This window comes from Diceros bicornis, chromosome 1 (assembly GCF_020826845.1).
Source record: "Diceros bicornis minor isolate mBicDic1 chromosome 1, mDicBic1.mat.cur, whole genome shotgun sequence".
Classification (NCBI taxonomy): Eukaryota; Metazoa; Chordata; class Mammalia; order Perissodactyla; family Rhinocerotidae; genus Diceros; species Diceros bicornis.
In genome coordinates, this window is record NC_080740.1 from 24,004,360 (window position 1) to 24,031,155 (window position 26,796).

General features: G+C 38.3%; 1 pseudogene; it reads left to right on the top strand.

Annotated features, from left to right (window-relative positions):
- The first annotated feature begins 8,918 nt into the window (after positions 1-8,918).
- Positions 8,919-9,663, top strand: LOC131399733 (small ribosomal subunit protein eS6-like; annotated as a pseudogene).
- Positions 9,664-26,796: the final 17,133 nt, after the last annotated feature.

Below are 26,796 nucleotides of genomic sequence, written 5' to 3' on the forward strand. Positions count from 1 at the left end.
AAATAATTATTAAATAACAAAAGTTAAATGCAAAAAAAAAACCCTCCCAAATAAATTCTATTTAGCTATTTAAGGCTGTTTCAAAAGTTATGGTTTATTGGTGTTCTGAGAAGGCTATCTCATCACCTACCTATTTGTCCCCCTCTCACCACCTGTACATTATTTTGTAGGTACTAGAAAATATCCTCCAGTAATATGATGTCATTTCTTTCCCTGGAAGTAAAACAATGCGATCCCATGAAGCAATTACATAAACACATTCGGTTACAAATTTCAAAAAAACTCAATAGTAACCATCTTCCACCATGCAGTTGGGACCTAAAGATGACCCAGAATTGTTTGGTTCACACCAAAAAAGTCAGTTAAGATTGGGAAATCATAAAAAACAAATGGTACAAACATATCTTAAACATTTTATCTTTACTTAAAATATATAAATGTCCATTATTCATGAATTTTCCTTGAGTACAAGTCTCCTGATATATTCCTTCTGGCATGAAAAAATACTCAAAATGGCGTGATGGAATACACAAATTGCCTCATTTCTGATTTCTAGTTTCTGTTTCTTTAAAGTGAAATAGGAGTTGATGATACTTATAAAGCAATTTGAGTGCAGCCTTTTTAGACTTTTAAGACTTTCCCCCCAATTTTTACAGTTGCCTTGAACACTAATTTGATAGCAACATTTTAAAAGTGACTCACCTTTATTGAGGCTTTACAAGGCATTAAATTTAGTTTTTATAGATATAAATCTTTCTTTTCACATTCGTATTTCTTTGGTTTTAAATTTTGCTGTTATATTTTGGCATTTATTTATAACTTAATAAAATGGAAAATATTGTATTAAATTTAAAAATATTAAAATATTAATATTCATTTATAATTTAATAAGAATAAATATTTTATTAAATTAAGTGATTATACTAACAAGCACAGTTGGCTTAAATAGGTTGGGTTACACATATGTAACTCTTAGAAATCTCGCAACTCATCTGGGAGAGTAGCATACTAGGAGGCACTAGAAAGGAGCCTCAGGGCAAGATTCATCAGACCATGGGGCGTCAGCCAGTGGGAGTGAGGAGTTAAGTAAATGTCAATTAGGAGAGCTACCACTGTGACTGATTTTATGGAATACTATTGAGGTTTTCTATAACCACCGCATTCCCATGCTTAATACTTCTGAATATCTGAAACCTGGGGCAACTAAACTTTCCAGAGTTATATTAGTGTATTTAATTAATATTAAATACAATTATTCTAGTTCTTGGCAGATGGAAGTCAGTGCTATGATTCTCAGTTTTGTGTTTTGCTTGGGCAGCTTTGCTTTCCTTTTGCTCTGGGTCTACATCTTTACACACTTTCCAATGTCCACCTGTCACCCTTGGCCACTTTCTCTTAAGTCCACATACTCATTTGGGCCCTTGAGGGGCTTATAGATGGTAAGAAGAGCTTAGGAAGAACAACCCCAAGCAAAGTGTATCATAAGCAGAAAAAATGTTTTTCTTGAAGACCAAGAACAGAAAGCTCAAATAATCTTCTTTTCTCTCCTTCCCCGCGTGACCTTTAATAAAGGGAAGGTTTAGGAAGAGAAGAAGAGAGGAAAGCAAAGGGGAAACCACCTTCCCAATTAGGAGATGCCCTGGGGCCATCTGCCTTTTATCCATAAAGGAAGCAAGTTTCTTAGAGAAAAACTGAGTGAGGAAAAGCCAGATGTAACACTACATGTATTCCTGGGACTGTAAATAGTCCTTCTCAAACGAAAGGGTCAGAAGTGTGCCTTTGGGGCAGGTAGGGGGATAGGAGCCCGGCAGCTAGGACTCCACGTCAGTTGCCTCCGTCCGTGACATAAACTGAAAAAGGTTGAGAAAGTACTGCTTTAACCTTTTCACTTGTCGCATTAGGAACTCCAGCCCCCAGCGTTGTTGCCTACTTTTGTTTTTATCTCTACTTGCCCTCCTTTGGAGGCGAAGTGAAGCAAGAAACACCTTGAGTTCCCTCAAGTACACAGCCGATAGTAGCTGCTATTTTGTCCTCCTCCTCTTAACCCACATGGTCTTAACACTTGGGGTGTTGCTGCTCCATTTGAGGGAGATCGCAGAGTATCAGAAATGCCTTAACTGCACATAATCCTCACCACAGCTCCCCCGCATCATCCAGAGATGGGCCATTCAGCCTCCTCAAGGCCTGAAGTTTCCCCCAGAAACATCTGAAATAGGAAGGAGCAATACTCTAACTGAGAGGGCGCATGACAACTCTGGAAACTGCACGTGTGGCTGGGACTGGGAGCTAGCCCTTAGGGTAATCTGACCCAAAGATATTTTTTATATTTGGCTTGCACTTTTAATAAGCAAATACTGAATTTGAATGTATATTTAAATTAGGCTAGATATGCTTACTCCAATCTACAAAAAGCAACTCCTTCTTTCAGATTCTATTATTTCCTATTTTATTGCCCTCTCTCCTCATCTCCCAGTATACCTTATACATATACAAACGATTCTCCACTTACGATGGTTCGACTTGTGATTTTTTGACTGTATGATGGTGTGAAAGTGATATGCATTCAGTAGAAACTATACTTCGATTTTTGAATTTTGATCTTTTCGCGGGCTAGCAATATGCTGAACGGTACTCGCCTGTGATGCTGGGCAGCAGCGGGGAGCCGCAGCTCCCAGTCAACGACGCGACCACAGGGGTGAATAACTGACACACTCACAACCATTCTGTACCCACACAACCATTTTGTTTTCACTTTCAGTAAGTATTCAATAAACTACATGAGATATTCAACACTTTATTATAAAATTGGCTCTGTGTTAGATGATTTTGCCCAACTGTAGGCTAATGTAAGGGTTTTGAGCACATTTAAGGTAGGCTAGGCTAAGCTATAATGTTTGGTAGGTAAGATGTATTAAATGCATTTTCGACATGATATTTTCAACTTACAATGGGTTTATCGAGTCGTAACCCGGTCGTAAGCTGAGTAAGATCAGTATTTGTGCAACTTCCCTGTCCTCTCCAAGCATTTGGACTTGCTGCTTCCTATTGCTGTCTGCAATAGGTAGAGTGGTCTCCTTCTGTTCCTTTCCTTATTGTAAAGTATCTTTAGCTCTATATTGCCCAGCAAATTTCACCACCCTGTAATACAAGAATAATACCTAACATTCATATAGCTCTTATGTGCCGGACACAATTCTGTATTTTCTACATATATCAGATCACTTAATTCTCACAACAAATTTACGGGTAGGTACAGTTCCTATTTTAAAGAAAAGCAAAGAGGTTAAAAGACTTGCCCAAGGCAGAGATACTATTAGAACTCAGATGGTCTAGCTCCAAAATCCATCTCTTAACCACATGGTATGCAGTGAGCCCTTGTTGACTTCAGCACATAATGTTAGTCATTTTGTGAATACACCGTATACATTTTAGTAATATAAATCTCTTCCCAGCATCAAGCCAACCCCTTGTTCCTACAGAGAAGTCAAAGCTTCAATGTAGGATCCAGTGTCTCAGGCCCTCTTGCATGCCTCCCTCCTTCTTGCCTGCACCCATGCACATTTTCTTTTCAGTTCTTACATTCTCATATACAAGGGAACTAATTCAGGGCCCTCACTGCAGCCTGAGATTTCTCCTCTGCAGCTGTATCCTGGGCCATCTTCCACTAAATCTGAGGTAAAGGTTTTAGCATTTTTAAAGTTTGGTTAATCCAATCCTAAAACCATCATTGGATGTACTTAGCCCAAGGTTCAGAGAGTCAGCATGAACATGAGATTATCACAGCAGCTTCTCCCACCCACAAAATTTAGAAAAAGAGAAGAACATCCTAGAATCAAACATGATCAGTGCAGTGCTGTTCACCCTAAGCCAATATTTCTCAAGGTACGGTCAGAGGACTTCCTGTATCAGAATCTCCTAGGGAACTGGTTGAAAATACGAATTCATTGTCTACATCCCAAATGCAATAGTTAGAATCTTGCTAGGAGGGTGGAGGCAAGAAAGATATTTTCTTATGTTCCCCAGATGATTTTTAAACACACTAAGTTTTAGAATCATTGGTTAAATACTAGTTCCTTAGCACATACAAAAAGAACAATGGCCCTGGAACCAAGATGTGTCTTGGTCTAGATCAGCACTGTCCAATGGAGAAATAATGCAAGCCATATATGTAATTTTGAATTTTCTAACAGTTACATTAAAAAAGAATAAAGAAACAGATGAAATTAATTTTAGTGATATATTTATTTAAAGCAATATCTCCAAAATAGTATATTTTCAACATGTAGTTAATATAAAAATTAATGAGATATTTTACATTTTTTTTGTACTAAGTTTTTGAAATTCGATAGATATTTTACATGTAAAGAATCTCTCAATTCAGACTAACCACATTTCAAGTGCTCAATAGCTACATGTGGTTAGTGCCTACTGGATTTGAGAAAGCAGGTCTAGATCCAATTACTGCTACCAGCCATATGCCAAAAGAGCACTGGTATTTTCTGGGGTGAGGGAGTAGTCAGAAAAATAAAATAAAATAAAATAAAATAAAATAAAATAAAATAGGGGCCTGGCCCAGTGGCATAGCGGTTAACTTTGCACGCTCCACTTCAGGGACCTGGGGTACGCTGGTTCGAATCCTGGGCGCAGACCTGCTCACAGCTCAAGAAGCCATGCTGGGGTGGCGTCCCACATAGAAGAACTAGAAGGACCTACAACTAGGATATACAACTATGTACTGGGGCTTTGGGGAGAAAATGATTAAAAAAAAGAGGAAGATGGGCAAGAGATGTTAGCTTAGGATCAATCTTTAAAAAAAAGAAAAGGCATCAGTATGAAAAATAAAATAAAATAAAATAATAAATAAAGACTTTTTGGTCCCAACTGCACCAAGAGACCAATCCATTCCTGTCTGTTGTTCAGAGTCCACTACCAGTGACTGCAAGGTTTGCACCTTCATGATGTAGGCCTTTCCTGGGATCCTCTTCTTCTTTCTTTTTTGAATTATTCCTGTTGTCCCATAAGGTTCCCATTGTTTTGGCCTCACAATCCTGAATTGAGGGTGGCCCGCGCTCAGTAACATAGACCCCACTCTGTGAGCTGCTTTAATCCCAGTGGAACCAGCTTTGTTTGTTCCTACTGCTGCTGTAATCACTTCCTACCCCTCTACATGCAGGGGCCCGTTGAGAAGTATATTATCTCTGCCATGTCTCATTCCCCAAATCTCACCTTTTGTCAGCGTTGAAACCACATAGCCTTGGTTAAAATTATCCTTCTCATAGTGATGCAGACATTCTTTTCCGCCACCTATTTTTCTTCTCCAGCAGGAATTTGCTCTATTTTCTTTGGAGTTACATATTACTCCTTCCGCCCTGACTGAGGAATAGGATGAAAAGGAAAATCGATCCTGGAGTGAAGAACACAGAGCAGTCTAGCAATATGACTGGATCAGAAGTTTACATACTGAGGCTCTGTCTTGAGATCAGCCCACTACTTTAGAACTGAATCTTTGTCTTCATCAAGACCATGGTCCACTTACTAGATCCTGTCCTGGTGCGGTAGCCTTGCTCTTCTTAGGGGGATTTACCCATAAATAGTGCAACAGCCCTTCAGGTTTGAGGTTCTTGAGTGATCTTACCTCCTGAACCTCTCTATGTACTCACTTTGGTCAGCTTACCTACACCAGATGTTGGTGATGAGAATTCCAAATTCCGAATCATATGTTATTAGGTGTCTTTGGCCTCCAACCTCCATGATTCAGCCAGGACCCTGTGAACCCCTAAGGATTTCTCTTGCCTAGGTCACAGGCAGTCTGAGAGGGCATTCTCCAAGAACTACACCCTAAACTTAAACCTCAAAGTCTTACTACTTGAATGGAGTGAAGGGCAAGAAAACATAAATACGAGGAAAAAGTGAATCATAGAAGTAAAAGGCGTTTCTTTCAGAGTCTGAAATCTGAGCTGGGGTAAGCCACATCTCCTAAGCCTTCCTAGGGCTGCAGTTGTGTTTTTGGAGTTAGTTTGGGGCATGAGACCTGTCTGAGAAGGACTCTTCCAATCACTATGTCAATCTTACAGCATCAGCCACATTGGAGGTTGGCACTCCAAAAATGCAGACACGAAGAACAGTAGGTCACTGCTGGAGCTTTAAAACTGATCATCACTCCAAAAGTGTCCCCTAGCAAAGGAAAACTTAGTGAGAAATGGGAGATGTCTAGGGCAATTTCTGAATATCTTGCTAGATGGTACCAATACCCAAGACCAACAATATGAAAGAGAAAGCCATTCTGCAGAGGAATGTGATGAGTTCAGTTTTGGTTGTAGTGCCTGAGTTGTCTGGGGTATGCAGGGGTAAATGTTTAGTAGACAATTGGATCTACTGGTCTGAAGCTCAAATTACAGAGAATTTTTGGGATAGGGATAAAGATTTGTGAGGCAGAAGAAAAAAGGAAGTAGTTGAAACTCAAGATGATCTTTAGATCTTCTGCAGCCCTTTTACTCTGCTTTCCTGCTTTTCATGTTGTTGATGACAAATTTAATTTTTGCCTACCAGTTTAAAGCATGATGTTAAAAGTTACAGAGAATGTCACTCACCTTTTGTGTCTTTTGTGATAAAATGCATTGATTCCATATTTAATTCTTCTATCTAAAGATTTTCTTTTGGAGGGTGTTAACTGGTGCAGAAAAGGAAAGGGTAGTGGAGTATTGTGATGATGATTCTGATGGAAAGCTCCTGATTGGGTTCCTCTCATTCCTGGGCAGATTTTATACTTTGACTTTTAGTGTCTTCGTTTAGGAATATTTCTCATAATGGAGTTGAGAACATATTCATCACAATATTTGAAAGCCCTATTAAAAAATTGAAATTTCTAGACCCCTTCCAGACCTACCATATTATAATATTATACCATATTATAATACCTCAAACTAATATTTAAGAATCTGTGGCTTGATAATTGTGATTCTATTGAAGATAAGTATTGATGTAACCACCTTTGAAGCAGTTCTCAAACTTTAGTGTGTATATCAGTCACTTGAATGCTTGTTAAAAATACAGATTCGGCAGGTCTAGGAAAAGGTCAAGAGATTTGCATTTTTAATAAACACTCCATAGCTATGATCACCTGATTGCACTTGGAGAAATAATATCAAGTATTTGGCTATCTGAGGGTTTCCAGGGTAGGTTTAGAATAGAGTTTCTTAACCTGAGATCCAAATACCCCAAGAAGCCCATGGATAAAATTTAGAGGGTCCATGAAATTGGATGGGAAAAATAATACATCTTTATTTTCAGTAACTTCCAACTGAAACTTAGCAATTTAAAAATTATAAATGTAGGCAACAAACCGCAATAATAAGAGCAGTTTCTCTAACCTTATCACTAACAGAAAACACGGATATTTTTATATCACATTAGAGTTGTTGCAAATATCTTAAAATGTTGTTTACAACCATCGCAACTGTGAAATTATGGTAGTTATTAGACTGCTATTGGATCTCATCTAATTTAATAAAGAAGCATACATATAATTCTAAGACTAAATTTTTAAAAACATTATGATAACTGTGCCTTAATAAAATTGGTTTCTTTCATAATCCTACATACTTTTTAATGTATTTAAAAAGCATTATGAGAAGAGGTCTGTGGCTTCACTGAAGTGTTAAAAATATCCATGACACGAAAAAGGTTAAGAACCTTAGTGTAGCGAAGAAGAGTCCGCATATTGAGACATCAGAGAGGTGTATTTCTTAATTCCATGAAGAATAACAATGTACGAATACTTACACACCAAAAGAGGTTCTTGTCCCAGCCCCCACTCCTAATTCTTGACTAACTTTTCACTCTTCAATATTTCTTTCCATGGACTATACATCCCCCTGATTTGTTTACTGCTCCTCAGTGGTTGAATGGCTCTGTTTTCCATCAAGGATAACAGATTTAATGACAGATCTCAAGCCCATTATGAACATTAATTAATGTCTGACGTCTCTTAATGAGGTAGGTAAAAACTATCATCATTTCACAGATGGAAAAATCAGGTCTAGGCAAGTTTGGTAACTTGTTCTTAGGCCACCCAAGAGATTGTGGCTCATTTCTAGAATCAATGCTTATTCTCCTCACATGCAAACTTTTTTGATTCACCATACACCAATCTGTTGGAAAAACAACCTGTTTTGCAAAACGTTTCGTTGATGATAGATGTGGAAATAATCTTTCTTAGGGTAGAAACATCTGATGGTATCAATATTCATACTACTTCGATACCAATAATTTATTTTCTGTTTTGTTCTCTGAAGAATAATAGATGTCCTGGTTGGAGAGAAAAAGCCCCAAGCCAAAATAAACCATTAAAAACCACTATCCATTTTGAAATAAAGCAATTAGCTTCTTCTTTTATTTAGAAACTTTACCCGGTTAGAGAGTTGGAGACAAACAAAATGAACATTGGTTGTCAAAATGCATTGATTTAATTTTTGCCCCTAACATACCACACACAGTCAGTGAGTAAGGACTTTTGTCTTTTTTTTGGTCAGTTTGTTTCTTATGGATTCATGTTGCTTTGATCAATGTTGTTTGTGTGTCTGATCTTAATCTAAGTTTTTTGTTGTTTGACTAGTCCATCTGGCTAGACAAGATAGTGCAAAAAATTTGAAAATACTTTGGGAGTTGTCTTTTTAAATGATATTTGTTTTTATCTATTGCTTTGCTAAATTCCTACTGGCCTGGCAAAGAAGGGAAACAGAGGGAACACACAAGCAAAAATGAAGGGCACAAATGAATGAATAAATAATTGAGAGAGAAGGGATAGCTTCTCCTTATAGAAAAATTCCAACTAATATATATAGAGGAATGAGGAAAATTGAAAGTCTTCATTAGCCTCTTTTTTTGTGGTGCCTCAGGAGGTAGTCGGCTGCTTCAGGATGAAACTGAACATCTCTTTCCCAGCCACTGGCTGCCAGAAACTCATGGAAGTGGACGAAGAATGCAAACTTTGTACATTTTGTGAGAAGCGTATGGCCACAGAACTTGCTGCTGACACTCTGGGTGAAGAGTGGAAGGGTTATGTGGTCCGAATCAGTGGTGGGAACGACAAGCAGGGTTTCCTCATCAAGCAGGGTGTCTTGACCCATGGCCGTGTCTGCCTGCTATTGAGTGAGGGGCATTCCTGTTACAGACGGAGGAGGACTGGAGAAAGAAAGCGCAAATCTGTTCGGGGTTGCATTGTGGTTGCCAATCTGAGTGTTCTCAACTTGTTCATTGTGAAAAAAGGGGAGAAGGATATTCCTGGACTCACTGATACTACTGTGACTCATCGTGTGGGGCTCAAAAGAGCTAGCAGAATCCGCAAACTTTTCAATCTCTCTAAAGAAGATGATGTCCGCCGGAATGTTGTGAGAAAGCCTCTAGACAAAGAAGGTAAGAACCTAGGACCAAAGCACCCAAGATTCAGCATCTTGTTACTCCATGTGTCCTGCAATACAAACGGCGGCCTATTGCTCTGAAGAAACAGTGTACTAAGAAAAACAGGGAAGAGGCTGCAGAATACGCTGAACTTTTGGCCAAGAGAGTGAAGGAGGACAAAGAAAAACACCAGGAACAGATGGCCAAGAGACAGGGGCTGTCCTGAGAGCTTCTACCTCGAAGTCTGAGTCCAGTCAAAAATGAAATTTTGTAAGAGTAACAAATAAGATCAGATATCCAAAAAAAAAGAAGAAGAAAGAAAATCTTCATTAGACAAACCCCATAGTGATAATTATCAGAGGCAAAATATATTGAAGGATGCTAAAATTAGTGGGTAAAAGTTTGAGGAGAAGGAGGATATTTGCATAGTCTCAGTATTTCCCCTAAGATATTTATTGATGACAAGGGAAGGGGAATAATTACATGGAGAAACTTGGCAGAGACCACCATGTCTCCTGACTTTATGCTCTGAGAAGGGCACAATGCCATTTCTGTGGTGTTCTTGCCAAAAATGCATAACCTTCATCTAAACATGAGAAAGCATCAGACAAACCCAAATCGAGGGATATGTGACAAAATAACTCCACCAGTATCTCTGCCAAAGTGTCAAGGTCACGAAAGAGAGAGAAAGACCGAGGAACTATCTCAGATTGAAGGAGACTAAGGAGACTTGACAACTAAATGCAATGTGGGATACTGGATTAGATCCTGCATCAGAAAATGGACCTTCGTGGAAAAATGTTTAAAGTCTGTAGTTTAGTCACTAGTATTGTACCAATATTAATTTCCTGATTTTGATAACTGTACTGTGGTATGTAAAATGTTAACATTAGAGGAAGCTGGATGAAAGGTATATGGAAACTACTATTTTTGCAACTTTTCTGTAATTCTGAAATTATTTCAAATTTGAAAAGTCAAGAGGGCGTTTGTAGCAGTTCCCTAAATAACTCTGCATAGGTGGTGGGAAAAAAAGATTTCAATGGCCTTGAAATATCTGGATAATATATCTTTCCAACTCAGTCCAATAACTCTTTACCTGGGCATATACAGTTTGAGAACTTTACCTCTTTTAAACGCATAGAAGATCATAGCCTTTTTCTATATGAAATACTCTATTTTTTCCTCATATGACATAGACACTTAAAAAATATTTGTATAAAATGGAAATAATGATTGCTGTCCTGCTTTTCCCTGCTGAACTTACAGTGTGGTTATAAAGTGTAAAAAAGATAAAGGAAGTGGAAAGTATTTTGCAAGTTGTAAGCATTGTACCGGTGTAAGGTGTTATTTTGATTATTGATGGAAAATTGTCTAAGGTATTTTTGTAATTTATATATACATCGAATCAGTTTCTCCTCTTACTTTCTCTTTACTCTAATCATATTTCCACATGTTTACCAGGCTTAAAATTTCAAAATTGCCCTTGAAAATAAGGACTGAAGGAGAAGGGATGGGTGTCAGTTACCAAAACTCCAGCTAGTTATCTTAAAACATGCCCTTCACCTTTGTCCTTCATTTTTATTCTCTTCTATGCCATAAGAAATTATAGACAAAAAAAGAAAAAAATTTAGAGCAGGGTAGGGCCCTAGAATAATCTAACTCAGTTCTCTTAAACATACCTGATTATAAGAATCACATAGTGAGGTCATTTCGAATATGAATTCCTGGAACCCTGCAATCATAATCTATGGGAGGGAGCCTAGAATCTGTATTTCAAAAATGAGTTTCAGCTGGTTATTATTGCAAGCAAATTTAAAAGCACTGTCATTTTATAGATAAAGAAATCGAGACAAAATGACCAAATTTATTTAAAAAATAGCATACACTATCTGGTAGATATTAATTTCTGGGATATAGTCTAGAATAGGAAACAATTTTGTAAACAACTCTAGTACATACTTCACTAGGGGACCAAACAAAGCTGAATGCAACTAATTCTTCCTTGGGAAGAAGAGGATCAGGAAAGCCACCAGAGACTTTTGTAATACTGCACCTGCTGGGTAGACAGCAGAGGGTGGATATTCCAAGAAGAAAGGACAATATGCAGAGACACATATATGTGCATGGCATTTTCAGGGACTGGGAGTGGTCCAGGGGTCTGGACTATGGTGTGCAGTGGTGTAATGGTGAAAGCTCAAAGAAGAAAGGCAGACTGGGGTCAGAATTTGAAAGCCTGGAATACCTTGCTAAAAGCTTTGTTCTTATATAACACCAAAAGCACAGGCAACAAAAGCAAAAATAGATAAGTGAGACTGCATCAAACTGAAAAGTTTCTGTGCAGCAAAGGAAACCATCAACAGAATGAAGAGGCAACCTACAGAATGGGAGAAAATATTTGCAAACCAGTTATCCAATAAGGGGTTAATATCTAAAATATATAAGAAACTCATAAAACTCAATAGCCGAAAAACTAATAACCAATTAAAAAGTGGGCTAAAAACTTGAATAGACATTTCTTCAAAAAAGACATACAGGGGTCGGCCCGGTGGCGCAGTGGTTAAATGTGCGTGCTCTGCTTCCGTGGCCCGAGGGTTTGCAGGTTTGGATCCTGGTAGCACACCGACGCACAGCTTGTCAAGCCGTGCTGTGGTGGTGTCCCATATAAAGTAGAGGAAGATGGACCCAGATGTTATCCCAGGGCCAATCTGCCTCGGCAAAAAGAGGAGGATTGGCATCCGATGTTGGCTCAGGGCTGATCTTCCTCACACACAAAAAAAGATATACAAATGGCCAACAGGTATACGAAAAATGCTCAACATCACTAATTATCAGGGAGATGCAAATCAAAACCACAATGAGATATGACCTCACACCTGTTAGGATGTCCATTGTCAAAAAAACAGAAAATAACAAGTGTTGGTAAGGAAAAATTGGAACACTTGTGCACTGTTGATGGTAATTAAAATGGTGCAGCCACTACGGAGAACAGTATGAGGTTCCTCAAAAAATTGAAAATAGAACTACCATATGATCCAGCCATCCTACTTTTGGATATTTATTTAAAAGAATGGAAAACAGAATCTCAAAGATATGTTTGCGTTCCCATGTTCATTGCAGCATTATTTACGATAGGCAAGAGGTGGAAACAACTTACATGTTCATTAACAGATGAATGAATAAAGAAAATGTGGTACATACATACAATGGAATATTATTCAGCCTTAAAAAAGAAGAGAATGCTATCATATGCTACAATATGGATGAACCTTGAGGACATTATGCTAAGTGAAATAAGTCAGTCACAGAAGGACAAATACTGCATGATTCCACTTATATAAGGTATCTAATGTAGTCAAACTCGTAGAAACAGAAAGTAAAATGGTGGTTGCCAAGGGCTGATGAGGGGTGGGCTGGAAGTGGGGAGCTGCTGTTCAATCCTGTATTTTCTATTTCCATTTAAATCATAACAATTAGCTAGTTTCTTGAAGTTGAATTCTCAGAATAATCTTTGACCTCTCCTTCAAGATTTTCCTTTTCTTCCTTTGTGCCTTCCTTCTTTCTCTCCTTGTTTCCTTCCTTTCCATAGTTATTTGCCAGGCACTGTATTAGTCATTGATAGTAGTAGTGAAAAAGCAGCCCCCATTCCTCATGGAGCTTATAATGTAGTGGGGAATACAGATAATAAACATAATAAATGAATAAAATAATAAGGTGCCATAAAGAAAATGTATAGGGTAATATGATAGAAATTTGCTAAGATAAAGGAGCTGGAGGAGCCTAATTCAGGTAGGCCTCCTGAAACTGAGTCTTGAAGGATGAGAAAGCCAATGTCAAATGCTGCCAAAAAGTGAGCAATTATAAACATTAAAACTTTTTGTTCTGAAACAATCACTGTTAAGAGAAGGAAAAGATAAACCTACAGACTGAGAGAAAATATTTAGAAGTCTCATTTCTGACAAAAGACTTCATATTCATTGCATGTTCATTGCAGCATTATTTGCCATGGCCAAGACATGGAAACAACCTAAGTGTCCACTGATGGATGAATGGATAAAGAAAATGTGGTGTATATATACACTGAAATATTATTCAGCCATAAAAAGGAATGAAATCTTGCCATTTGTGACAACATGGATGGACCTTGAGGGCATTATGCTAAGTGAAATAAGTCAGACAGAGAAAGACAAATACTGTAGGATTTCACTTACATGTGGGATCTAAAACAAACAAACAAAAAAACAAGCTCATGCCTACAGAGAACAGATTGCTGGTTGCCAAAGGTGAGGGGTGGGGGGTGGGCAAAGTGAGGGAGGGAGATCAAAAGGTACAAATTTCCAGTTATAAAATAAATAAGTAGTCGGGATGTAATATACAGCATAATAACTATAGTTAATACTGTACTGCATAGTTGAAAGTTGCTAAAGGAGTAAATCTTCAAAGTTCTCATCACAAGAAAAAATTTTGTAACTATGCATGGTGACAGATGTTAACTAGACTTATTGTGGTGATCATTTCCCAATATATACAAATAGCAAATCATTATTTTATACACCTGAAACTAATATAATGTTATATATCAATTATACCTCAATAAAATAAGACTTTTATTCAGAATATAAAGAATTCACAAAATTCAACAAGAAATAACTCAAAAAACATAAACATAAGTTTTGAACTGACACTTTACTCAAAAAGACGTATTGATATGAAAAGACGCCAATACTCATGATGGAAACACAAAGTAAAATCACAGTGAAATACCACTATACGTCTATTAGAAGGTAAAAAAAAAAAATCCTGACACTACTAAGTGTTGACAAAGATGTGGAACAACTGGAATCCTCATGCTTTGCTGATAAGACTGTAAAACAGTATGGCCACTTTGAAAAACTGTTTAATAGTTTTTTTGTTTTGTTTTGTTTTTTATAATTTTATTTATTTATTTATTTTCCCCCCAAAGCTCCAGTAGACAGTTGTATGTCACAGTTGCACACTCTCCTAGTTGCTGCATGTGGGACGCGGCCCCAGCATGGCTGGAGAAGCAGTGCGTCTGTGCACGCCCGGGATCCGAACCTGGGCTGCCTGCATCGGAGCGCACACACTTAACCGCTAAGCCACGGGGCCGGCCCTGTTTAATAGTTTTTTTAACAAACAAATTTAAACATATACAGTGCTTATATGTTTACTTATTCTTATATGGGAGTAGCAGTCCTACTCCCAAATATTTACCAAAGAGAACTAAAAACTTATGTGCACACAAAAATCTGTACACGCATGTTTATTTCAGCTTTATTTTTAATTGTTAAAACTTGGAAACAACTCAAATGTGAATAAATGAATAAACAGTTTGTGGTATATCTATACATTGGAATACTACTTAGCAACACAAGGGAGAAAGTAACCCTGATGGATTCATGCAACAACATGAGTGAATCTCAAAGGTATTTTGTTAAGTGAAAGAAGCTAGAACCCAAAGGCATCATATTGTATGATTCCATTTATATGACATTCTGGGAAAGGCTAAACTATTGAGATGGAAGACAAATCTGAGGTTGCCAGGAGTGGGGTGTGGGGAGGGGTTGATCACAAAGAGGCAGCAAGCGGGAATTTTTGGGGTGATGAAACTTTTTGGATCATGACTGTGATGGTATACACAGTTCTATGCATTTGTCAAAATCCATAGAAATATACATCACAAAGAGTGAATTATGTAAATTTAAAACATGTAAAGTGTTATTGTTGATTTCTAGTTTAATTCCATTGTGGTCTGAAAGCAGGCATTGTATGATTTCTATTTTTTTAAATTTGTTAAGGTGTTTTATGTCTCAGGATGTGGTCTATCTTGGTGAATGCTCCATGCAAGCTTGAGAAGAAAGTGTAATCTGCTATCATTGGATGAAGTGCTCTATAGATGTCAATTATATCTAGTTGATTGATGGTGCTGTTGAGTTCAACTATATCCTTACTGATTTTCTGCCTGCTAGATCTGTCCATTTCTGAGAGAGGGGTGTTGAAGTCGCCAACTATTATAGTGGATTTGTCTATTTCTGCTTATAGTTCTATCAGTTTTTGCCTCATATAATTTGACACTCTGTTGTTAGGCACATGCACGTTCAGAATTGTTATGCTTTCTTTGAGAATTGACCCCTTTATCATTATATAATGCTGTTATTTATCTCTGATAACTTTCCTTACTTTAAAGTCTGCTCTGTCTGAGATTACTATAGCTACTGCTGCTTTGTTTTGATTATTGTTAGCATGGTATATTTCTCTCTACCCATTTACTTTTAATCTATATGTGTCTTTGTATTGAAAGTGGGTTTCTGGTAGACAACATATAGTTAGGTCGTGTTTTTTGACCCCTCTGACATTCTCTGGTTTTTAATTGGTACATTTAGATCATTGACATTTAAAGTGTTTTTTGATATAGCTGACATATATTTACTATATTCATTACTGTTTTCTATTTGTTTCTCTTGTTGTTGTTTTTTTTTGTTTGTGAGGAGGACTAGCCCTGAGCTAACATCCAATGCCAATCCTCCTCTTTTTTCTTAAGGAAGACTGGCCCTGGGCTAACATCCTCTTCTACTTTATATGGGACGCCGCCACAGCATGGCTTAGCAAGTGGTGCGTTGGTGCACGCCCGGGATCTGAACCTGCGAACCCCGGGCTGCCGCAGCAGAGCACGCACAATTAACCACTGCGCCATGGGGCTGGCCCCTGTTTCTCTTGTTTTTTGTTCCTGTTTTTGTCTTCCACTCTTTTTCTGCCTTTTATGGTTTTAATTGAGCATTTTGTATGATTCCATTTTCTCTCCTTTCTTAGCATATCAGTTACACTTTTTTAAAACTTTTTTAGTGGGTACCCTAGAGTGCAATATATATTTACAACTAATCCAAGTCCATTTTCAAATAACACTATACTACTTCCTGGGTAGCATAAGTATTTTATAATAACAAAATAATCCTAATTCCTACTCCTATCCTTTGTATCATTGCTGTTATTCATTTCACTTATATGTAAGCACACATAAGCATACATATTCATAAGCGTAGATAATCAAATACATTGTTATTTTGAACAAACTATTATCTGTTAGATAGATTAAGAATAAGAAAAATAAGAGTTTTTGGTTTACTTTCACTTATTCCTTCTTCAACTCTCATCCTTTCTTTATGTAGATCTGAATTTCTGACCTATATTATTTTCCTTCTCTCTAAAGAACCTCTTTTAACATTTCTTGCAGAGCAGGTCTATTGGCAACATAGTCCCTCAATTTTTCTTTGCCTGAGAAAGTCTTTATTTCTGCTTCACTTTTGAAGAATAATTTCATAGAGTATAGAATTCTAGGTTGGTGGGTTTTTTTCTCTGAACACTTTAAATATTTTACTCAATTCTCTACTTGCTTGCATGGTTTCTGAGAAGTTAGATGTAATTCTTATCTTTGTTCCTGTATAGGTAAGAAGTTTTTATGCTCTGGCTACTTTCAGGATTTTTTCTTTGTTTTTGGTTATAATTTGAAGATATACCTAAGTGTAATTTTTGGGGGCATTTATCTTGCTCAGTATGCTTTGAGCTTCCTGGATCTGTGGTTTGGTGTCTGACATTAATTTGGGAAAATTCTTGGTCATTATTTTTTCAAATAGTTCTTCTGTTCCTTTCTCTCTTTTTTCTCCTTCTGGTAATCCCATTACACATATGTTACATCTTTTGTAGTTGTCCCACAGTCCTTGGATATTCTGTTCTTTTTTTTTTTTTCAGTCTTTGTTCTTTTTGCTCTACAGTTTTCAAGGATTCTATTGATATATCCTCTAGCTCAGAGATTCTGTCCTCAGCCATGTCTGGCCTACTAATAAGCTCCTCAAAGCCATTCTTTGTTTCTGTTACAGTGATTTTTATTGCTAGCATTTCTTTCTGAATCTTTCTTAGGGTTTCCATCTCTCTGCTTACATTACCCATCTGTTCTTGCATGCTGTTTACTTTATCCATTAGAGCTCTTAGCATATTAATCACAGTTGTTTTAAATTCCCAGTCTGATGATTCCAACATCCTTGCCATGTTTGATTTTGATACTTACTCTGTCTCTTGAAATTATGTTTTTTGTGTTTTGGTATATGCCTGGTAAATTTTCTTGATAGCTGTATATGATTCACTGGGTAAAAGGAGCTACTGTAAATAGGCCTTTAGTGATGTAGTGGTGAGGTGTTGGGGAGGGGAAGCATTCTATAGTCCTATGATTAGGTTTCAGTCTTTCAGTGAGCCTATGCCTCCGCACTGTGAACTTCATGACTGTTTCTCAGGGCTTTTTTTTGCCCCCTTAGGTGAGACAGGATTTCTTGAGTGGGCTGGAGTTGGGTATTTCCCCTCCCCTAGGTCAGTTAGGCTCTGATAATACTCCAGTAGGTTAAGCTCTTGTTAGGTAGTTTTCCCTGAGGATGGGCCTTGTTAAGAAGAACAGAGTGCTCTGGAGTATTTCAGAATGGTTCCTTTTCCCCTCCGCCTGCCAGGAGCACAAGGGGATTTTTCTCAGATATTTACTGTGGGAACCTAGTCAAGCTCCTGGAGGTAAATCTCACAATGTTATGGGGGCCCCTCTATGACTGGATCACCCCAGAGTTCTTCACTTTCAGAGTTGTCCACACTGAGCCTTCACCAATCTGTCCATTACAGTTCAGGTTTTCCTACCCTGGCACTGGTTCCGGAGGTGGTTTCTGCGCGCGAGTCTCTGCTCTGGTAAGCTGCGGCTCTCTGTATTTGCCTGTCCATCTCTCTACTCTTGGGGGCAGCAGTTTACCCTGTGTCCTCCCCTCTCTTATGGATCCAAGAATAGTTGTTTGTTGATTTTTCAGTCTGTTCAGCTTTTTACTTGTTATCAGGATGGAGTGGTAACTTCCAAGCTCCTTACGAGCAGAACTGGAAACTGAAAGTGAAAACATATAAATTTTTTAAAAATCAAGCAAGATAAGGGTCAGGAAAAAACTTGTGGATTTTTAAAGTTGTGTGTGTCATCAGTGACTGAGCAGTTTTGATGAAGTGGAGCTCATTGAATCCAAATTGCTTTGTGTTTAAGAGGAAGTGAGATGAGTAAATGGAAACATGTAGTGTAGACAACTCTTTCAAGATGTTTGGCTATAAAGTGGAAAGGGAAATAGCGGGATGAGAATGTGAGTCCATAAAAGTTTTAAATTTTTTTATGTGAGACCGATTAGGACTAAAACTAACAAAAATGTACAAGACTTCTACTGAGAAAATTATAGAATTTAATAAAAGATATAAAATGGCCAAGTAACTAGATATATCATGTTCACTGATGGGATAACTTAATGTTATGAAAAATTTCTGTGTTCCCTGAATTAATTTATAAATCCAAACAATCTCAATAAAAATGCTAATAGAATTTTTGTGTGTGTGGATTTTGCCAAATGGATTCCAAAATTCATTAGGACAAGCAAATATATAAGAATGCCAAAATATGGGGCTGGCCCAGTGCATAGTGGTTAAGTTCTTGCACTCTGCTTCAACGACCTGGGGTTTGAGGATTCGGATCCTGGGCGCGGACCTACACACTGCTCATTGAGCCATGCTGTGGCAGCATCCCATACACAAAATAGAGGAACGTTGGCACAGATGTTAGCTCAGGGACAATCTTCCTCAAGAAAAAAGAGGAAGATTGCCAGTAGATGTTAGCTCAGGGCCAATCTTCCAAAAAAAAAAAACAAAGAATGCCAAAATAATCTTTGAATATATTAGGAATTGCCTTATCAGTTTTCAAGACACATTATAAAGCTGTATTAATAGAAACAGTTTGGTACTGGTGCAGGAATAGATATTCAAAATTGAGATATGAGTGGGGTCCCTTTGAGGAAGAATGCTATAACCCTGCCAACATAGTATACTGTAAATCTTCCTCCTTGCCCTTCTGAAAGTGACCTGGGACCCTTTACCAAGGTATCTGTGCATGGGAAGAGGGCAGCCAGATTTTTTTGGCATGACTAAGATAGAATTGGAGTTGATGCTAATTCCTGGGGATCCCAAATGCTTTTTGGTCAAATAGTCAGAGTGGAGATTGATAGAGATTAGATGAGAAATAGTTCTTTGGTCTGATTCCTTCTCACGGTGGGCCCAGTGGATCCCCACATACAACCCAATAGGAATTCTCTTTGTATCTAAATTTTACCTGAATTTATAGTTCTCAAGAACACATTTGCAAACTAGCAGACTCTTCACACTGGCTCCCTGCCTGTAGAACAATGGCTTATATAATAGGAAAAACCAACTGGAAACCACTGGAATTTCCCTGCTCAACCAAAATAATAAATCAAAAGCAATATTGCATCCCTGAGGAGGTCTGTGAAGAGTAATGCCACCATGAAAGTCTTGAGAGATGCAAGAGTGTTGACTTGGCCTGTACACATGGTAGTGGGGTTTTGGAGAGTGGTAGCAGATTTTCATACACTTAATCAGGTGGTGATCCGAAATGCTGCTGCTTTTACAGATGTAGTCTCCCTACTGGAGCAAAACAGCACAGTCTAAAAACTGGTATGCAACTATTGTTCTGGCAAATGCTTTATTCTCTCTATATCAACCAAGAAGTAATTTGCTTCCACATGATCAGGTCAACAAAACATTGACTGTTGCTTTCAGCTCTAGCCCTCTCTGTCATGATCGAGGCTACATAATCCATGAAATCATGCTAATAGATTTGTTGGGCAGCAAGTAGCAAATACCCTGGAAGCTTTAGTAAGATATATAAATGGGAGATAAACCCCATGAAGACTTGGTGGGTTTGTAGGGCTCTAGGGTTCTGGGGCATACTGAGATCCCTCCTTCAAAGTGAAAGTTAAGTTGATGTATCTTCCACCTATTAACGTTAAAAAAGATCCAATGCTTTGTAGGCCTCTTTGGGTTCTGGAGCCAATATGTGTCTCATTTGAGTGATTTACTTTGCATATTTACCGAGTTTCAAATGGGGCTCAGAGCAAAAGAAGTCTCTGAAGCTGGTCCAGGGTACAGTATAAGCTATTTTACCATTTAGGCCATATGAATCAGCAGGTCTTTGGCATTTAGGGCTGTTTTCGGGATCTTCTGGCAGCCCTCCACAAGAGAATGACAATGCATGCACCTAGGATTTTAAAGCAAAACCATGCAGATATCCATTTTCCTTTTGAGAAATGGCACCTTTCTTGCTTCTTGGTGCTCGTTGGGACTAAATACCTAATTATGGGACACGAAGTGACCGGACAGTCTGAGATGACTGTTATGAACTGGGTATTATCTGATCCATAAAGCTCTAAAGTTGGGCGTGAACAGCAGCACTACATCATAAAGTGACAATGGTGTAAGACTGAATTCAAAGTGATATTGAATATATAATTTGTGTGAGTTGAGGTTCAGACACTCATGACGTCTCCTCCTACCACATTGCTGCCTCTCCTTCAGTTCATATCTATGACCTCATGGGGCATTCTCTCTGATCAGATGACTGAGGAAGAAGTTCAGACTCAGTTTACAGATGATTCTTTATGATATACTGCTACAGATGGAAGTGAATTGTTGCACAATTATGGCCCAATTCAGGGGTTGTCTGAATGATGGTAAGGAAACGAAATACTTCCACTGAGCAGAACTTCAAGCAGTATATTTGCTTGCCCACTCTGTCTGAAAGGAGAGATGATCAAAGGTATGGATTGCGTGGGCAGTGGCTAATGGTTGATGCTGGATATTCAGGGACTTGGAAGATACAAGATTGGAGAATCGGAGACAAGGAGATCTGGGCAAGAGGTATGTAGATGTACCCCTTAAAATGAGGACAAAATATGAAGATTTATCTCATGTGAATTCCCACCAAAAGTCACTAATTAGAGTTTGGCAATTGACAGCTAGACAAGATGACCAATTATATGGATAAAGCTCGCCTTTATCTGCAGCTACCCCAGTGCTCACTCAAGGGCTTACAAAGTGGCATGACAGCAGGGATGGAGATTATGCATGGGCTCAACAACATGAATTTACTCTTATCAAAGCTTATCTGGCTACCACCACTGCTGAGTGCTTGACTGGCCAGTAGCGTAGATCATAGCTGAGTCTCTGAAATGACAACATTCCCCTGGGAGACTGGCTAGTAATCTGGTGGCAGGTTGATTTCCTTCAATACACTCTTATTTTGGATAAATTTGGCTTTAAATTTACCTTCCCTGCCTGAAATGTCTCTATCAGCACCACGATCAATGAAACTACTAATATTGTATTCACTCTTGTGGTATCCCATACAACCATGTTTCTCCAAGTATGGTTCATGGAATCTAGGGATTTCTAAGACTCTTTCAGGGAGTCTCTAAGGCAAAACTATATTTTAATATAACTAAGATTATTTGCCATTTTCTTTGTGTTTATTTATACTGATGGTACAAAAGCAATGGTGGGTAAAACCTCTGGCCCGTTAGTGTGAATCAAGGAAGGGGCACCAAACTGGACTAAGAGTCATAGGATTCTTCACCATTAGGTTCTCACAAAAAATTTCACATCAAGAATATACTGATGAGGTAGTAAAAATGTTTAATTTTACTAACATTTGATCCTTTAATACATGTCTTCTTAATATTCTGTGTGACAAATGAGAAACTATGCATATAGCACTTTTGCTACATACCAAAATGCAATGTTTGTCTTGTGGAAAAGCACTTTTGTCATTATGTAAGTTGCAAGTTGAACTAGCTGCCTTTTTTCATGGGGCACTGTTTTTACTTGAAAGAACAACTGACAGACAAATTAAGATTATTCAGACTTGCGTATTTGGCAGATATTTTCTCAAAAATGAATAAAGTGAGCCTGTCATTTCAAGAGAAATAATTGACAGTATTTTGTTTCCAATGAAAAAATTCAAGCTTTCAACTGAAAGTTAGAATTTTGGAAAACTATCCACCCCTGTGAGCTTGAAAGCTTTGCATTAAAGACTTTTTAAATGCTATTGATGGTGATATTAATGAATGTGATTTTACTTTATTTTATTTTATTTTTGGTGAGGAAGATTGGCCCTGAGCTAAAATCTGTTGCCAATCTTCCTCTTTTTGCTTGAGGAAGATTAGCCCTGAGCTAACATCTGTGCCAATCTTCTTCTATTTTGTATGTGGGATGCTGCCACAGCATGACTTGATGAGCGGTGTGTAGGTCTGCGTCTGGGATCCGCACCTGCAAACCCTGGGCTGCCGAAGTGGAGCATGTGAGCTTAACTGCTATGCCACTAGGCTGGCCCCATGGTTTTCTTTTATTTATTTAATTAATTTATTTTTTGTGAGGAAGATTGGCCCTGAGCTAACATCCATTGCCAATCTTTCTCTTTTTGCTGGGAAAGATTGGCCCTGAGCTAACATCTGTGGCCCCCCAATGAAAGAATATTTTTGAAATGATCAAAGCATGATGTTACAAAATCATCCCTGGTAAAAGATTCATTTAGAGTGCAAGATAGACCAATAGTTTTAATGTAACATGGTACATTAAGTAACAAACTTAAATAAAAGGCAAGAGACAAATTGAGAAAACTGTTTCCAACACATAGTAACATTTTGCCAGAAGTAAGAAGCACTTTATATTATTAAGTATAATGTGTCATTGAGCTGTTTCTACTTGTTGAGATATGTAAATGAAATAGTTTTTTTAAAAATCATTACTTGAAAATGTGCCGTGTTGAATTTTCTTTTTCATCACTTATCACTTTCTTGGACAGAGTCCAAACTTGTAGTGACTTTGTTGTTAAAGGAGAAGTAAATAGTTTAAAACCACAACCTCATATTCCCATCCCGAGTACCACCCAGAGCTGTGTCTCTGGCTAGTGGGAGTGACTTCAGGGAATGGGTGTAGGGGGTTGAGGGACTGAGCTCACGCATCTCCCTCACTTTCCTGTCAAGCTCCCACTGAAATGACAGGAAAGCTTTATTTGTTTTTTGGTTTTGTTTTTTTGTTTTGGTATTGAAACCATAACCTCACTCTTAAATAGGTAAGATATGAGGAATACGTGGAAGGTAGAAAGCAAATGGTGTCAGATGGACGGAGAAAGAACAGAGGGAGCAGCTGCCTGGGATGGGGGAGGGAAGCTCTGTTCTCCCTAGGAGGGTTCTGGAGAAGCTCTGGGCTGACTCCATGCAAAACAAAACAAAACAAGTGGGACTTGGAGAAATCTGCAATGTTTTATGTAGAAAAGGTGCCAAAAATTTCTATGAACTGGAAAGTCCATTCAAAATTTGCACTGTTGATACTGTCCAGTGCCTATAACTGTGGTGACGCATCACATAAAACCTATAATGAGTTTAATTTCCACAGACCACGTGTTGGGTAATTGTCCTTGATATATGGCTTTATTATGACATCATTCTCATTTAAGAACAAATTTATTTCTGGAAAACTCTGCTCTAAAATTTGTTTATCGATAGCCATTTTGCATTGAAGCAGTGCAAAAGCCTCTCACCATAATATTAAATACCTTGTTAAAGACTCTATCATTGCAAGTGCAACTTAATTATATTCTCAAAGTTTGAATTCTGGATGCAAGCTCACACTTGAGAGGGCAAAGTACAGAGTCGAGTTTTTATAGAGGCTTACCTGTTCTCTCACATAAGGTGTAAACAATTAGGATTCCAACTTTCTACACTTATCTCTGAGGCCGTCACAATAAGTTGAAAGTCAAGTAATCTTATAACTAAAACTAGTTTAAATGTAATAGTTCATATATTTTTAAGCATTGGCAAAATATCTTCTTTCCTTTTGGTCTCAAAAATTTCAGATTATTTATTAGAAATGTCACAAAATATTGGGGAAAACAGACAATGAGCAAAGTATTCAGTTGTTGGGATCTTATAAAAGTAGGAAAACTGCTGTATATATCCCTATTCTTTGCCATGGGAGTTATTTCCCTGTAGTGACTTTATTACAAGAAAGGGAGACTTATTCAGACACATTTGTTTGGCAGTCTGTCAATAGTGGAAGGAAGGAAAATCTGTGTGAGTGATGACTTGTTCTGACTCATATCTGCTTTCCAGTTTTAATTAAAACTGAATCGAACTATCCTCCCCTCCTCTCCCCATCCTTTCCTTCAACTGAAAGCTTAAGAATAGTAAATGTAACTATCTTTTACTCCAAACAGATGATTTCAAATTCATGAAGAGAATGGATTAAATGAGAGATCAGCATTAAAGAGATTAACACATGGTAAAAACCCCAAGATGGTGGGAGCCGGGTCCAGGCCAGATGTATTTCTGTAAATAGTTCTATAGAAAAAGGGTCCCGTGGACAGCAGAGGATTCTTGATAGTCAGGTTCATCTATGGCAATTGAAATATTTTCTAGATTGGCCTGGTTGATCTAGGACCTAATCTATCATATGGTTCCAATCTAAAGAAGACCTAACCTCCTTTTAAATTGCAGAACCTGCAGAACTTTCCTCCTTCAGCAGCAGCGTAAGTTATTAAGCAAATCAAGCCGAAGAGATGTTTTCTCTCATTGTGTTTTAAAAAGGGAAGAATAAGGCATCTCCTTTCCCCAAACAAGAGAGGAGTGGCTAGCAATTTGTTTCTAAAGGCCTGAGTTAGAACTTCTTTTTCTGCCCCTAATTTGCCAGGGGAAAGTAAAGTAAATCATGGTGAAATTTCCCTCTGCCTATAATTGCCTTAAAGGGAGTGAGCTGCTGGTCTTTAGAGGACATTACAGGTTGGACAATGACAGAACGCAGACTAGAGTCCTTCTCCAAGTTATCAGGGCAGCATTAACCCAGCCCAGGGAGGACTTCCTCTCCTGCCTCCCCATGATAACCAATATCTGCTCATTTTACTTCCCTTGTGAGTGTAGGCGTGATTAATTTGCTTTAGGAAAATAAGCGATGGGATGCTTCCTGCACCTGGCTGTATAGAAGACATTTGCCTTCTAGAAGGCCAGAGTCAAGTTTGTTGTAAGATTAGATTCACATCCAGAGCGGTCCCCAAGATTTTCAAAGTTACTCTGGGATGTTTATGCCAGATGCATAAAGTTATTCAATGCTGGATTAAGTTTGTGCAAATAATCTGATGACAAAATTCTAGGAGGCTGGGTGATCATTCAGAAGAGCCTAAAATTTGTTGTTGATGCACCATGTTAACACATCTTTCTTCTCTATTCACCCACTATTCGGTCTCTTTTATCTACTCTCTTTTCTTGCATCATTTCTTTTCTCTTTTATTGTTAATCCCTCTCTAGACCTGTTGAAAACTCAAATATCTAAAGCCAGGAAGGTAATATAAATTAGTAAATGGAGTCGTATTGAAAGATGATAAATGGTAACTGGCTCTTGGCTTCAGTGTCAGGGAAGAATGTGGAGGGGGGTGTGTGTGCCTGGGCACAATATTGAGTACACGTGCCCTATCTAAGCAGAGTAGTCGCCATTCAGCTGTTAACCACGTGGGAATGTGGGTCCAGAGTTGCCAGATTTCAGATTTTTTTTTTAATGTATTTTTTTTTTTTTTTTTGTGAGGAGATCAGCCCTGAGCTAACATCCGCCAATCCTCCTCTTTTTTTGCTGAGGAAGACGGCCCTGGGCTAACATCTGTGCCCATCTTCCTCCACTTTATATGGGACGCCGCCACAGCATGGCTTACCAAGCAGTGCGTCGGTGCGAGCCCGGGATCCGAACCAGCGAACCCCGGGCCGCCGCAGCGGAGCGCGCGCACTTAACCGCTTGCGCCACAGGGCCGGCCCCTCAGATTTTTTTTAAGAGAAATTGGAAATCCGTTTTTTTTTTTTTTTTTTTTCCCTCATGAAATACCCTGCATTTAAAAATGTTGGCTATTCAAATAAAAACTATACAGACACTATATTCCACCTACAGATTGGCTAGGGTCAAATGGTGTGGTGTAGGGAAACAGATGCTTTCATATATTGTTGGTGGGAATGTGAGTTAAGAATACCTCTATGGAGAGCATTTTGGCAAAGCCCATCAAAATTAAGTACAGTCGTCTCTCGGTATCTGTGGGGGTTTGGTTGTAGGACATCACGCCCCTGTGCACGGATACCAAAATCCACAGACCCTCAAGTCCCTTATATAAATAGCCTAATATTTGCATATAACCTACGCACATCCTCTAGTATACTTTAAATCAACTCTAGATTACTTATGGTACCTAATGCAATGCAAATGCTATGTAAATAGTTGTTATACTGTATTGTTTAGGGAATAATGACAAGAAAAAAAAGTCTGTGCATCTTCAGTACAGACACAACCATCGTAGGCCTTTCCATCCGAGGCTGGTAGACTCCGCGGATGCGCACTTTCTTTGACTCAGACATTCTACTTCTAGAAATTTACCCTACAAATATACTTGCATACTTGCAAAATGCTATGTGCATGAGGATATTCACTGCAGCACTTATCTAAGAG